Source organism: Bacillus rossius, chromosome 11 (genome assembly GCF_032445375.1).
Source record: "Bacillus rossius redtenbacheri isolate Brsri chromosome 11, Brsri_v3, whole genome shotgun sequence".
NCBI lineage: Eukaryota > Metazoa > Arthropoda > Insecta > Phasmatodea > Bacillidae > Bacillus > Bacillus rossius.
Genome location: NC_086338.1, coordinates 927,667 through 942,545, shown reverse-complemented (window position 1 = coordinate 942,545; position 14,879 = coordinate 927,667). Strand labels below are relative to the sequence as shown.

Genomic DNA, 14,879 nt, shown 5'->3' with positions numbered 1-14,879 from the left:
GCCCCTGAGCTGTCGCGCCCCTGAGCTGTCGCGCCCCTGAGCTGTCGCGCCCCTGAGCTGTCGCGCGCCTGAGCTGTCGCGCCCCTGAGCTGTCGCGCCCCTGAGCTGTCGCGCGCCTGAGCTGTCGCGCGCCTGAGCTGTCGCGCCCCTGAGCTGTCGCGCGCCTGAGCTGTCGCGCCCCTGAGCTGTCGCGCCCCTGAGCTGTCGCGCCCCTGAGCTGTCGCGCCCCTGAGCTGTCGCGCCCCTGAGCTGTCGCGCGCCTGAGCTGTCGCGCGCCTGAGCTGTCGCGCGCCTGAGCTGTCGCGCCCCTGAGCTGTCGCGCCCCTGAGCTGTCGCGCGCCTGAGCTGTCGCGCGCCTGAGCTGTCGCGCGCCTGAGCTGTCGCGCCCCTGAGCTGTCGCGCCCCTGAGCTGTCGCGCCCCTGAGCTGTCGCGCCCCTGAGCTGTCGCGCCCCTGAGCTGTCGCGCGCCTGAGCTGTCGCGCGCCTGAGCTGTCGCGCCCCTGAGCTGACGCGCCCCTGAGCTGACGCGCCCCCGAGCTGACGCGCCCCCGAGCTGTCGCGCGCCCGAGCTGTCGCGCCCCTGAGCTGTCGCGCGCCTGAGCTGTCGCGCCCCTCAGCTGTCGCGCCCCTGAGCTGTCGCGCCCCTGAGCTGTCGCGCCCCTGAGCTGTCGCGCCCCTGAGCTGTCGCGCCCCTGAGCTGTCGCGCGCCTGAGCTGTCGCGCCCCTGAGCTGTCGCGCCCCTGAGCTGTCGCGCGCCTGAGCTGTCGCGCCCCTGAGCTGTCGCGCCCCTGAGCTGTCGCGCCCCTGAGCTGTAGCGCCCCTGAGCTGTCGCGCGCCTGAGCTGTCGCGCCCCTGAGCTGTAGCGCCCCTGAGCTGTAGCGCGCCTGAGCTGTCGCGCGCCTGAGCTGTCGCGCGCCTGAGCTGTAGCGCCCCTCAGCTGTCGCGCCCCTGAGCTGTCGCGCCCCTGAGCTGTCGCGCCCCTGAGCTGTCGCGCGCCTGAGCTGTCGCGCCCCTGAGCTGTCGCGCCCCTGAGCTGTCGCGCGCCTGAGCTGTCGCGCTCCTGAGCTGTCGCGCGCCTGAGCTGTAGCGCCCCTGAGCTGTCGCGCCCCTGAGCTGTCGCGCCCCTGAGCTGTCGCGCCCCTGAGCTGTCGCGCCCCTCAGCTGTCGCGCCCCTGAGCTGTCGCGCCCCTGAGCTGTCGCGCCCCTGAGCTGTCGCGCCCCTGAGCTGTCGCGCCCCTGAGCTGTCGCGCCCCTGAGCTGTCGCGCCCCTGAGCTGTCGCGCGCCTGAGCTGTCGCGCCCCTGAGCTGTCGCGCCCCTCAGCTGTCGCGCCCCTGAGCTGTCGCGCCCCTGAGCTGTCGCGCCCCTGAGCTGTCGCGCCCCTGAGCTGTCGCGCGCCTGAGCTGTCGCGCTCCTGAGCTGTCGCGCTCCTGAGCTGTCGCGCCCCTCAGCTGTCGCGCCCCTGAGCTGTCGCGCCCCTGAGCTGTCGCGCCCCTGAGCTGTCGCGCCCCTGAGCTGTCGCGCCCCTCAGCTGTCGCGCCCCTGAGCTGTCGCGCCCCTGAGCTGTCGCGCCCCTGAGCTGTCGCGCCCCTGAGCTGTCGCGCCCCTCAGCTGTCGCGCCCCTCAGCTGTCGCGCCCCTGAGCTGTCGCGCCCCTGAGCTGTCGCGCCCCTGAGCTGTCGCGCCCCTGAGCTGTCGCGCCCCTGAGCTGTCGCGCCCCTGAGCTGTCGCGCTCCTGAGCTGTCGCGCCCCTGAGCTGTCGCGCCCCTGAGCTGTCGCGCCCCTGAGCTGTCGCGCGCCTGAGCTGTCGCGCGCCTGAGCTGTCGCGCGCCTGAGCTGTCGCGCCCCTGAGCTGTCGCGCCCCTGAGCTGTCGCGCGCCTGAGCTGTCGCGCGCCTGAGCTGTCGCGCGCCTGAGCTGTCGCGCCCCTGAGCTGTCGCGCCCCTGAGCTGTCGCGCCCCTGAGCTGTCGCGCCCCTGTGCTGTCGCGCGCCTGAGCTGTCGCGCCCCTGAGCTGTCGCGCGCCTGAGCTGTCGCGCCGCTGAGCTGTCGCGCCCCTGAGCTGTCGCGCCCCTGAGCTGTCGCGCCCCTGAGCTGTCGCGCGCCTGAGCTGTCGCGCCCCTGAGCTGTCGCGCGCCTGAGCTGTCGCGCCCCTGAGCTGTCGCGCCCCTGAGCTGTCGCGCCCCTGAGCTGTCGCGCGCCGCTGCGCCGTCCTCAGTAGAACGTCACTGAACCTCTAAAAAACTGCAGATTCGCGTTCTATCCGTTCAAGGCCGAAGACAGGAAGGGGCCCCCTCTAAAGAAAATCATCAACCAGCTTAAAACAACCAATCTAAGGCCTAAATTTATGGTCACTGAATATGAAAAAGTATAGGTTAAATATCCTCCTCTTTGAACGCAACGATCTACCATTCATAAGTGTCCCATTTTATTTACTTAATTTCACGTTTTGAATTTCATCAGATAGCCTAAAATGTGTGTTAAAGCATCGTATTGTATAAACTTTTGTGGGGGAGGAACACCAGACCAGAAGATTTTCTGTGAACGTGGAAGGAAGGGTAGAGCATTAATACCACCCCCGTCAGATATCCAAAAACAGGCTATCAAAACGTATTCCTGTTATATCTTCATTTGCCAAACCCCCCCCCCCCCCCTTCTCGCACGGCTCCTGACTACACATCCGTCCCTAGACGTTTGGATAGGCCTGATTAACTGCGCCAGTGTCATTCACTTAACACTCAAATGCCTGGCTTCCGCGTGGTCAAGTCACACAGAACCCACATAGGAGCATCTGGAATGTTCTTGAGTTCAGTCAAGCACCGGGAACATGAACTGAAACACTGAATTCCTTCATTTCATTTACGTGTATTATTGGCGCATGCAGATCATGAAACAGTCAGATGCATGTAGTTCATTGTTGAGCTCTGCGGCATGGACATACGCGGAGTTGTCAGTCATACCAAAAAATATATATATGTATATATATATATATATATATATATATATTGTCACGTGCACCTAGCCGGTGCCACCGCCATTTCTGTCACGATCCACCTTCAGAGGGGGGGGCGAGAATCGTAGCTCTTTACATAGAAACAACTCGCTTGGCATCAACTAGTCTTAACTTCATAAAATACTTTACTGTACCTAGGATCATAGGTTCGTCATCCCGTACAGGATGTCTGGTGAGAGCTGAACTAAGGAGATTTTGCAAAATAACATAATACTTAATTAAAATTATTTTATTCTTAAAGTCAAATACTCAACATCATTTTAAAGAACATTTAAATAGCGGGATTACAATTTAAAACAATAATCTCTTTACTTCCTTAACGATTGAACGACCTTACAAGAGAGAGAATGAGAGAACTTCACTAAACACTTCCCTAGTCCTTCCGAATACCTCAAATCATAATTAATACTTAAAATTAAAACAAAGATAAGTCCATACTCACATTTTCCGAAAAGCCTTTCTTGATCGATTACTTTAAAAAAATAACGTAGGGGCCTCTCCTGCCCTTGAAATCCCGAACGAACATTACATTTTAAAAACTATGACGCGTGACCCCTGACGAGGGCCATAGCCTCCGCCCGAAAGCTTGACGACTACATTATGACCTAACTTAAATTAAACGACTCGTGGCCTCTGGCGTCGACCATAGCTTCCGCCCGAAAGCTTGAATTCCTACATCACGAACGAACTAACAACTCGTGACCACAGGTGAGACGCATAGCCTCCGCCTGAGTGAGCCTGAATTCCTACATCACGAACGAACTAACAACTCGTGACCACAGGTGAGACGCATAGCCTCCGCCTGAGTGAGCCCCGAGTCACCAATCACTTGCGCTTAAATTCGCGCGCCCTGCCGCGCCTAGCATAACAAAAGCTCGTTATTGAAGTCAAATTTACTAAACAACTAACTAGAACATCTGGGAAGACTACCCCCCCTCTACCCCGATGTGCAGGCCACACCGCGCGGCTTGTTACGACAGCGCGCCCCAGTAACTGCGGCCCGTGGCTGCGCCAGCGCGCGGCCAAACAAACAAACAAAATTCTGCAAGCCCGCAGCGCGCCGCGCCGGCCCCGTGCCCCAATTACATGGTCACGCCACTTGCGCTGACGAGTGAACAGAGCAGCCAGCCCAGAGTCCCGTCAGTAAAGTCCCTAAATTTGATTTCAACAACCCTGCAAAATTTCAACCCGCGACATAACCCTCCCCTCACAGAGCTCGAGCCCCATCGAGCTACCTCAAAATTACAAATTGTCTTTTTCCATTAAACCATAACTATAAATTCCTCATTTCACAAAAATAATAATTTTCTTAGTTCCTTGCTGTCTGAACATACATCTAGATTCTGCATAAGATTTATTTTAAAACAACAAGTATTCATAAAATTAAATGTAAAACTTTTATCTGGTTTGTTCTCACAGGAACCTTCAGAGGCTCGAGTTCTCAATTCTAAAAAAAATTGTTCTGTTAGTGAAGCTCTCTTTACAAATTAAATTAATGTTCTTAGTTTCTCAGTATTCGTTAAACAATGTGCAAATTCTTGATAATTATTATTATTTTTTTTTTTTCGGTTTCCGTTTATTACCATACTTCTTTCGTTCTTCAAAAAAAATTAAGTGTCCTTACAGTGTTTCAATTAATTAAACTCTTATCTCGTGAAGGTTGGTGCAACTCCTCGAAGTCAGTGTTGTCGAGAAGAGTAGCTCCCTGGGCTGGCCATCAGCAAACACCACTCAACTCCAACAGCTACTGGACTGGCTTCCAGGGCAGCTCACAACTTCTCCCCACATCTGCTTCGGAGTTGTGCCATCCTCATCACGAACAGATTACAATTCTGAAACATCATCAACAGGCATTACCATCACGCCTGACAAATACAAAACTAACTACTAAACTGCAATCGATGGGCAAGGATGCAAACACACAAAAAAATAAAATTAATTAATACAACTGCTAACATAAAGTATCCCACCCTTAGCATAATCTAATCAGGCAAATAATTTGATAGGAAAAACTTAAGGAAGGGAAACATGACCTCCAATGATTTTCCCTAACTCTTGAGTCTTGATCTTCTCTATACAGCAAATAGTCCCCACGAAGTAACTGGGTTGAAGGTCAGTTCACATGACCCACCCATAACCTCTTCTACTCTTCTTTTCTTCTGGGGGCAACCACAATGCCCACCAATCTCTCTCCATGGTGCCGAACCAGCTATCCCATGAGAGTAAACAACGTAGTCAATAGAAGCGCAGAGGGGAAACACCAATCTCTGGCTTGTCGAGTCATAAAACTGCTTTATCTTCTTCTTCTTCTGAGTAAAAATATCTGACTAACCTTGCTTCTATTCTTCCAAACAGTAAAAGTTCATCAGGTATCTTCATGAAAGAAACATTCTAACTAATAATTCTTCATTTTTCTTCTTCTTTATTTCTGTTAGTTGTAATAGAAGGCCATGTTAGGGAGGTTATAGGGAAAAAGAGTGGCCAATTCCCACCCCATCACCCACCTAGATCATGACTAATTAACTTTTAAACTTTCTATTTCAAACAAATAAAAAAAAACATTTTTTTTTTATTCAAACTTTTAAACTATAATTACTTTTACTTCATAACCTCAAAAGCTAATCAATAATTCTAAATGAAATTGTGATTTACTGCATCCTTGTTCCATCCGATCTGTTTGTTTATAACCTTTCTTGTAAAGTATAAAATTTTCAAACATTACTAATTCAAAAAAAAATTAAATTCTGGTGTCCTTTGAGTTACAATTAACTTTACTATTTCTTAGCTTGAAATAATTTAAGTTTTCAGAACTATTTCATTGTCTAATTCACAACACTTAAAAATCAACTCAAAACAACAAATCATCAAAATCAATAAGATCATCTGACCTACCTATCAGTACTGTGAACTTGAACTGTTCGTACACATTTATAATAAGCTATTGTATTTAAATTCCAACCTAAATAAGGTTTTAAAAAAAACTACTAATCCCTCTGTAAATTAAGAAAATTAACTTTAAAAATTAAACTTAAGGTATTAGTTCTTTTTGACAGCTACCACAACTCACTAGTTCCATTACATTACTATAACCTAAAAAGTTCTGTAAATAATGTTTATAACAAAAAAAACTCCAGTTACTGTCTTCCATAAAAAAAAATAAAACTTTACATGACCTTATTAATCTCCACTTGTAAGTCCATGGCTGCCAGCTTTCTCTTCTCTTGAATCTTCAGTCTTGGCTCTTGTTTCAGTGATCTTGTATCTTGTCTCTCGAACTCTTGTCATCTTGTAAACTGGACTGCTGCTCAGCTCATCTTAAGGAATCTGTAACAGTTTCAAAAATACATGTTAATTTAAATTACATAATTCCTGTTCTTTGGTCCTAAAAAAAAATTGTATTATTAGTACACATTACCCTGAAACAACATTATTATTCATTGTTTATTACTTAAAAAAAATGCTTTACCATAAAATACTTTTTTGTTCTTTTCATTAGGCCTATTTATTTTCCTTCTTCTTAATTAAATTCTGCTTCAAATGTTAATCTTAACTTAAGACCTACCATATATTTATTATTCATTACCTACATTATTTATGTTACCCTAAAATTCCCATAAGTTTCTAATACTTCCTATCAAAGACATTCTCTCTAAAAAAAAATTTACTTGTGACTCTTAACTTAACAAACTTAAAAAAAAACTTTTACACTAGACTTAACTTATTATTCATTCTTAGTTACTAAATTTCTATATGTAAACTTTAGTACTTACAAACAAAAACTGCCTATTTCTCTCTACCTCTTAATCTCTTTCAATTATTACAATAATAATGTTACCTTGCATCTTTAAACTTTCTTCTTTTCAATTAAATTAGACATCTCATAACAATAAAAATTCTGCCTATACTCTTCTTATGGGTGTCCAACCCAACAACAAAATTTCAAATTCTCAAGTTTCCTTATATTTAAATTATGCAATGCACATAACCTCTGTGGTGCCTGTACCCTTTTAGGCCTACCACCTTCTCCTCTCACAGCATGACAACTCTTATTCCTCGGGGTCTGTATTCACTGTTACAAATCAAATATCTCAAAAAAATTAAAAACAAATTTATTATTTTAAGAAAACAAAAATTTACATTGAATTTACTATGGAGCCTGGAAATCTTAATGTCTCACAGCAGCTAACATGACTAAATCCCATGGAACCCCAGGTTTACATAACCTGTGCCCAAAAATTTAAGCATACCAGGCTTTCTCTGCACTGGTTTTACAGCATCACACACTATTTAGGGCCCCTGATCTGCCATCAGTCCCAAGGAGTTTTCCCACAACCCCTCTCTACACAAGCGCCTACCGCATTCCTCTCAATTGGCTATCGGTTTTACGGCATTCTTTTGGGATCCGACCATCAAGTTAGGGCTAATCGAACACTAAACCACCATACTTCCAAACTAATGTAAATCAATTAAATTTTCTCTGTAATTTCTTAAAATCCAAATAAAAATTATTCAAACATGCCCAAGAAACTTTCAAAAAAAAATTCATAATCTTATCTTGAAACCCTTAAAATAAAAATAAATAGATTACTCTGTTTTCTCCTTAATAACTGTAAACTGTCAACAAATATTATGTCGTAAATTTAACTATGCTTACTGACTCTAAATCATAAAATCTCATTCGTCCTAATTAATAAACAACCAATTTCCTTGAAATCTCACTGTATCTCTCATACTCAAACTCCACTGGCTGAATATCTCAATAAATTCAAAAACAATTATCTAAACTCTTAAAGAAATTCCTCCCCAATTATTCAAACTTCTTCACATTATTTTATTTCATTACTTAAAACACCTTACTCAAAAAAATTAATTAATTATCTAGCTATCTTCCATTATTATTTATTTACCGAACAAAACTTTCTCCTAAATTAATTTAGTAAAATTCAATTTCACATTAGGCAAGTACACTAACTCTCTACAGCAATGTTTCTCATTTCCCTCCTTCCTAACTGAATCCAATCTTACTTAACCTCCAGGGAATTTACCTCACAAAATAACCAAAAATTTCACTGTAGTGCCTATCTGCTATACGCCCACTACACAGGGGGCTCTAACCCCACCAACAAACTTCATTGAAATGGTACCCTATCCCATACAGGATAGCCACTTCGGTACTACCATGGGGAACTCCTGCCCCAAACTACTCACAACTCTCAGGATTCTCCTGACCCTTAATTCCGTAGTCAGCCCATCTCCTATGGTCTGCGCTACAATTCCCTTTCTTCCCAGGGACACAACACCTCACCTTAGGGTCCCTCGCCTTAAAGAAAACATTAATTTTGTCTCTCTGTTCCCTTGGAGTAAATTCCCTCTACACACAAAAACTATCCTTCCCACTTTTCTCAATGCTTATCGATTTTATAGTGTACCTCCTTAATAATGTTTACAAATCCCAAAAAAATATTTTTAAAACCGAGGTAGAATTTAACTAACAAAAACATAAACAACTTACAACGAAACACTTCTAGCCTATACATCATACACTTCTTAAATTAAATTACTTACATACTGAAAGTTCCTCTTCTCCTAAAACACACTTAAATTTAAATGTATTTAACCAATAGTCTATTTTCTTATCGCTAAGTTACCGTACAGCTGATCAAAACAAGGTCACGGCCTGTCCACGTCTCCGTATGAGCCCGTGACGTCACCGAATTCCATCAGGTGCGCCAACCCTCGCTTGCGGTTCCTCCGTTCTCCGCTAGGTCTCAGCACCTCCCCGTCACGTGTTCACTCTGCCACGTCCACTGACGTGTCGTTCTGAAACAACTCTCAACATTTTTCTTATTAAAACAAAACATCACTATAAATTCTATAACTCTCTTTTACATAAACTCTCGTTTTCTCTTTAATTCCTTTCTAACGTTTATCCTTCCCTCGACTGATTTAATTCGTACGTCTCGTCTCCTACGCGCACGAAAACAAAACAAACTTCTCTTGAAAATAATTCCTATTTACGACAAAAAACTTTATTTTAAATTATAATTCTCTTAACCTACAATCTTAAAATGAACTTCAATTAAATTAAACCACTTGCATTATCTCTAATAAGCATTTAACTTATAACGTATTCTCCTCACGTAATAATCCCCGATATAAATCTACAATAAATTCAACGACTTAAAACAACTTATCACTATAAACTTTATCCTTACAAGTATCCTCAAATAAACATCTGTTACGTCAAAAAAAAAAATCTCAAAGACTTCCTCCACTTAGATTAAATTCCGTAATCCTCTCCTCAAGTAAACTCTTAATAACCTGCTATCAGAAGCTGAAACTAACTTAATAATAAACATAAAAATCTACCTCTCTCTCTCTCCAGAAATAGAACCTATCCCGCGAACTCTACCGTTTCTGTCACGTGCACCTAGCCGGTGCCACCGCCATTTCTGTCACGATCCACCTTCAGAGGGGGGGGCGAGAATCGTAGCTCTTTACATAGAAACAACTCGCTTGGCATCAACTAGTCTTAACTTCATAAAATACTTTACTGTACCTAGGATCATAGGTTCGTCATCCCGTACAGGATGTCTGGTGAGAGCTGAACTAAGGAGATTTTGCAAAATAACATAATACTTAATTAAAATTATTTTATTCTTAAAGTCAAATACTCAACATCATTTTAAAGAACATTTAAATAGCGGGATTACAATTTAAAACAATAATCTCTTTACTTCCTTAACGATTGAACGACCTTACAAGAGAGAGAATGAGAGAACTTCACTAAACACTTCCCTAGTCCTTCCGAATACCTCAAATCATAATTAATACTTAAAATTAAAACAAAGATAAGTCCATACTCACATTTTCCGAAAAGCCTTTCTTGATCGATTACTTTAAAAAAATAACGTAGGGGCCTCTCCTGCCCTTGAAATCCCGAACGAACATTACATTTTAAAAACTATGACGCGTGACCCCTGACGAGGGCCATAGCCTCCGCCCGAAAGCTTGACGACTACATTATGACCTAACTTAAATTAAACGACTCGTGGCCTCTGGCGTCGACCATAGCTTCCGCCCGAAAGCTTGAATTCCTACATCACGAACGAACTAACAACTCGTGACCACAGGTGAGACGCATAGCCTCCGCCTGAGTGAGCCTGAATTCCTACATCACGAACGAACTAACAACTCGTGACCACAGGTGAGACGCATAGCCTCCGCCTGAGTGAGCCCCGAGTCACCAATCACTTGCGCTTAAATTCGCGCGCCCTGCCGCGCCTAGCATAACAAAAGCTCGTTATTGAAGTCAAATTTACTAAACAACTAACTAGAACATCTGGGAAGACTACCCCCCCTCTACCCCGATGTGCAGGCCACACCGCGCGGCTTGTTACGACAGCGCGCCCCAGTAACTGCGGCCCGTGGCTGCGCCAGCGCGCGGCCAAACAAACAAACAAAATTCTGCAAGCCCGCAGCGCGCCGCGCCGGCCCCGTGCCCCAATTACATGGTCACGCCACTTGCGCTGACGAGTGAACAGAGCAGCCAGCCCAGAGTCCCGTCAGTAAAGTCCCTAAATTTGATTTCAACAACCCTGCAAAATTTCAACCCGCGACAATATATATATATATATATATATATATATATATATATATATATATATATATATATATATATTCTTAATTTCCTTCCGATTTTGTACGTAACTAATGACGAGTTGTAACGCGAAGGCCTGTATTGAATCTTTCAGATACATATTTCAGCCTGCTGACGTTTAAAATTAGGTATTACTTTTTTAATTATTACATAACTATCTGTCAAATTCGCGATTGAGTGATTTTGGTGGCACATAAATGCATGAGTAATTTAAACCTTTCCATGTTTAAATGTATATTATCTGCTCCACCACAGTTATAAAATTTCTCTTAGATATTTTTTGTAACTTATTAAAAATCTTAATAATTTTGACTTCATAATAGATTATATATTTTATAAAGAATGTGAAAGCAAGTCAATTGTCAAATTATAAGCTAAATTTTTTTATTTATTAATGGAGCTTAATGAAAATGGTTGTGCCCGGATCTACAACAAAGATACAGACATTCAATGTCAAAGAGTTTAATGTTTGTAAAGGCGCCTGGTTTAAGCTGGTCACCTTGTTACATGAACCTTCTGGGGGAAGCGACTCGTGAGCCAGTCTCAGGCGAAGACCGCGACCGACAGAGAGACGCCACGGCGACATTGTACACTGCGCGTGTCAGAACACAAATAAGATAATGCTCGTCTCTTATTCCTACAATAATAACGATAACGAAATGCTAAATCTTTGAATATACATGCTCACACCGACTCTTCATTTTCCTATTTTAAATCTTGTTTGCATATTGATGGCGGAGTTGCGGAGGTGGTGGTGGAGGTGGAGGGTGGTAGGGGGGCAAGGAAAGGGGGGGGGGGGGAGAACTGAGGTTGGGGAGAGACGAGAAGCATAAAGGAGCGCACTAAATATTCAGCATTACAGTTTCTGCATAAATTCATTTCATTACGGCTCCAAATATTGCCTGGCCCTCATGAATATGAATGAACTCATTATATGAAAGCCTTTTCCTACCCCCTTCTCTTTCCCTTTTCAATGTATAATTTACTTTATGTGACTCATTCGATTCCCGCTCACATGCGACGGCAGCGCCGCACGCGACTAAAAATGGAATTAGGCGGGGAAGGGTTGGAGGCGGGAGAGCAAAGAAGGAATATTATTGCGTTACAACTTATATAACTATTGTTCGCCGTCGCGCCTCTCCGCTGCCGGCGCCCAGCTCTTAATGCAATTTAATGTGGGTTATTTGAGAAAATTAAAGCGGCAACAAAAGCGACGCGGAAGTGTGAAGAAGAACGAGAGGGGCAGGAGACGACGAGAGTAAACGGACGGGAAAATGCGTCGCGCGGAGGGAAGAAGAGTTCTCGCCGCGCTGATATCTGGCGACGAATCTGAGAACTAAGTGACTTACAAGCCCCTAGATCCCCGCGCCAATACCAGACATGCGGGAAAGGGGAAGTGTATACATTTTTTAACACCAGCCCGCCGTGGAGGAGGGGGGGGGGGGTGACTGTTGCATTTGAGTTGCCGCGAACAACGGTTTGCTTTGTTTGAGTTTCTCTCACCCCTCCCCCTCCAATACCCTGGTACGCGTCGGGAAAGAGAAAATTATTAGTCGCCATTTTCCAATTCCGCGTCCCGTCGCGTCGTCACAAGCGAGTTGACGCGGTCGAGACTTATCGATACTCGCGCGCGTGTGTTACGTGTTGTCGCACTGAGATGCGTTTTCGTTTGCGACAAATAACTTGTGTCTTGTGGACTGATAAAACAATAATTTGGAAAGGCAGGATGGACTTAAAACATCGTATAATTTGGCGAAGAGAAGCTTTAGTGGAAAGAAGAGAAGGGATTTAATTGAATAACGTTTAACCAAGTTATCATGTGAGAAAACTTAACAACTCTTTGTCGATGTATTATACACAATGTCCATAAAAGTATGTCTTATTTTCAATGGTATATTATGACAGTTTAACTTACAACAAATTTACAAAAAATCATACATCAAATTGAAAGTAAACTAACCTAGTTTTGCTTACAAATGCTCAATATGTGCACCTTTAGTTACACGGCACACATCCAACCCTAAAGTCCAATTATTCCCACACTTTGGTTAACACGTCCGGAGTAATGGAAGCAATAGCCTCTTCTGTTTCATCCCTGGCACATCATTAGGTAGCGGCGGAACGTAGACACAATCTGCTATAAAGCCCCAAAGGAAAACATCGCATGGTATTATGTCAGGTGAACGTGGAGGCCAGCGGAAAAGAGCTCTATCATCTCGACCATTATAACCAATCCAACGGTTTTTGCCACCTGGGGGATCACATTAAACTTTAAACGAAACACATATCGAATTCAAATGACAGATTCACTATTAAAAAATGACAGAACACAAAACGCTTTACGCTCAGGAGTCGCCATTTTGCTCAGGTGGCGCTGCAAGCCGTACTCGCGCATGCGCTTATCTAAAACAGTGTGACCTTGAACCAGCACACCACGACGCTATTCATATCTACCATTACAGTTTATAACTGGAACATTCTTTCATGGACATTCTTTTATGGACATACTGTATTTTGCACCAATCTTAACTTCAAAAGGTGTTCGTCTTTATGACTTACGTGACTATCGATTTTTTTTACTTGCTATTCACCATAGATACAGTCGTTAAAATAACGAGTTTAAATATGTAATATAATTCAAGTTGCGGCCAAAGCACATTTGACTAACCTCGGGCACACAACTTAATTTGTAAATTAACAAGAAATGATACAATCTCTACGTATCATGCCTAATGAAATAAAAAATTATCCATTTTCTTCAAACTAAGTATCCGGTAGAAAAAGATGCTGGATGTTTTACACAAAGAACACTCAATACTGAGAAGTTCTAACAGATGATTTAATTTTAAATAATTTCTCGCCATACAACGCCCTTGTGTCTTTATTGACCAACCAGGTCAAATAGTTGAGTTTTATTTACTGCACATCCGAAGATTGGGTAACTTTTGGGGAAGGAATTTTAACTAACAAATAACGTTTTTGCTGAAGTATTTCTCATATTAAAAAAAACTAAGAACGAAAGAAGCGTCCAGATGAAGTGTTTCTTGTTTTGTTTCAAATAACTGTTTATTTCAGGTTCTCTCTTGTATATACCACCTTGTCTGGCATGATCTTAAACAAAGTGTGAAGAGGAGCCGAAATATATAGGGAATTAATGAAGCATATATGTCACAAGAGGTTAACTTTTCTATCTTAATATTTGTTTGGTTTTGTTATATTTTCAATTCCAACATCAATCCAGCCCTTAGTAACTGTCGTAACTTTAAATTTAAATGATAACCAATTCTTGTAAATCTTTTTACAAATTACAATGCTTTGCCGAGAAATCCTAAAATAAGTTTCCGTACGTAAAATTTAAAAATAACGGTTAACAGATTATTTAAGTCTGCAGCTACGCAATTTTTTTTATTTTTTTTGTTTTTATACCTTTTAAGTGCAATCTCTTTTGACGGTCCCGAATAGCATGAATCAGTATTTGACAGGAAGCTGTGTGGATTAGACGCTACAGTGTTAGAATTTTGTCATTAAGGCCATAAATTGACCATGCCACTACGTTATTGACCTTAATCTAACACGTGAGCAGGATAGGTATGTACGTAAGTATTTGATACCTTAATTTATGGAGCTCAGTTCCCAAGCAGCTCAGTAAAATCGTCTGGAAACAGTTCAAAATCTGAGACTGTGTGGATTATTGATACCGCGGTCAAACATCTCCAGTCCCATATTATCAACCAATTACTTTTTCTTTTGTTTCCCACTTCTCTTTGGCCCTGGCCTGGTTTGGGAAGTTGTGGGAATGCGAGGATATTTTCCTCTCCCCCATCTCCGAGGGAATACGGTGAAAAGGCTGGACGAGTGGGGGGAGGTGGTAGAGAAACGAAGTTATTTATGCTGTTTATTAAGTCGGGGCGATTATGCCGCTACCTGGTATTTAACCCGGCGGAGAGAGAAAGGGAGGCACTTTTTATTTGCCCCCTCCTTCGCGGCGGGAATCGTAAAAACAATAGGCTAAGGTATTCATTACCGGGCCCTCGGCGTGACAAGATAATGTCGGGCCTCGCTCCCCCTGGCGGGAAGAACAGGTCAACAGGGGGGGGAGCCCCAGGGGTCAGGAGTCCGAGGGTCTGCCCGAGGGACCGCTCGTGTGCCCCCACGGTTCACTCGGGCGTTTTCAACTGCGCGTCGCGCTAGTTCGCTCGTTCAGGAGATGA

General features: G+C 44.1%; 1 long non-coding RNA gene across 1 annotated transcript; it reads right to left on the bottom strand.

Annotated features, from left to right (window-relative positions):
• Window positions 1-4,562: 4,562 nt before the first annotated feature.
• Window positions 4,563-10,280, bottom strand: LOC134536559 (uncharacterized). Its single transcript, XR_010075802.1, has 2 exons — window positions 8,574-10,280; window positions 4,563-6,332 (listed from the first exon to the last, which is right to left on the bottom strand). It is a non-coding gene; the product is annotated as an uncharacterized LOC134536559 (long non-coding RNA).
• Window positions 10,281-14,879: the final 4,599 nt, after the last annotated feature.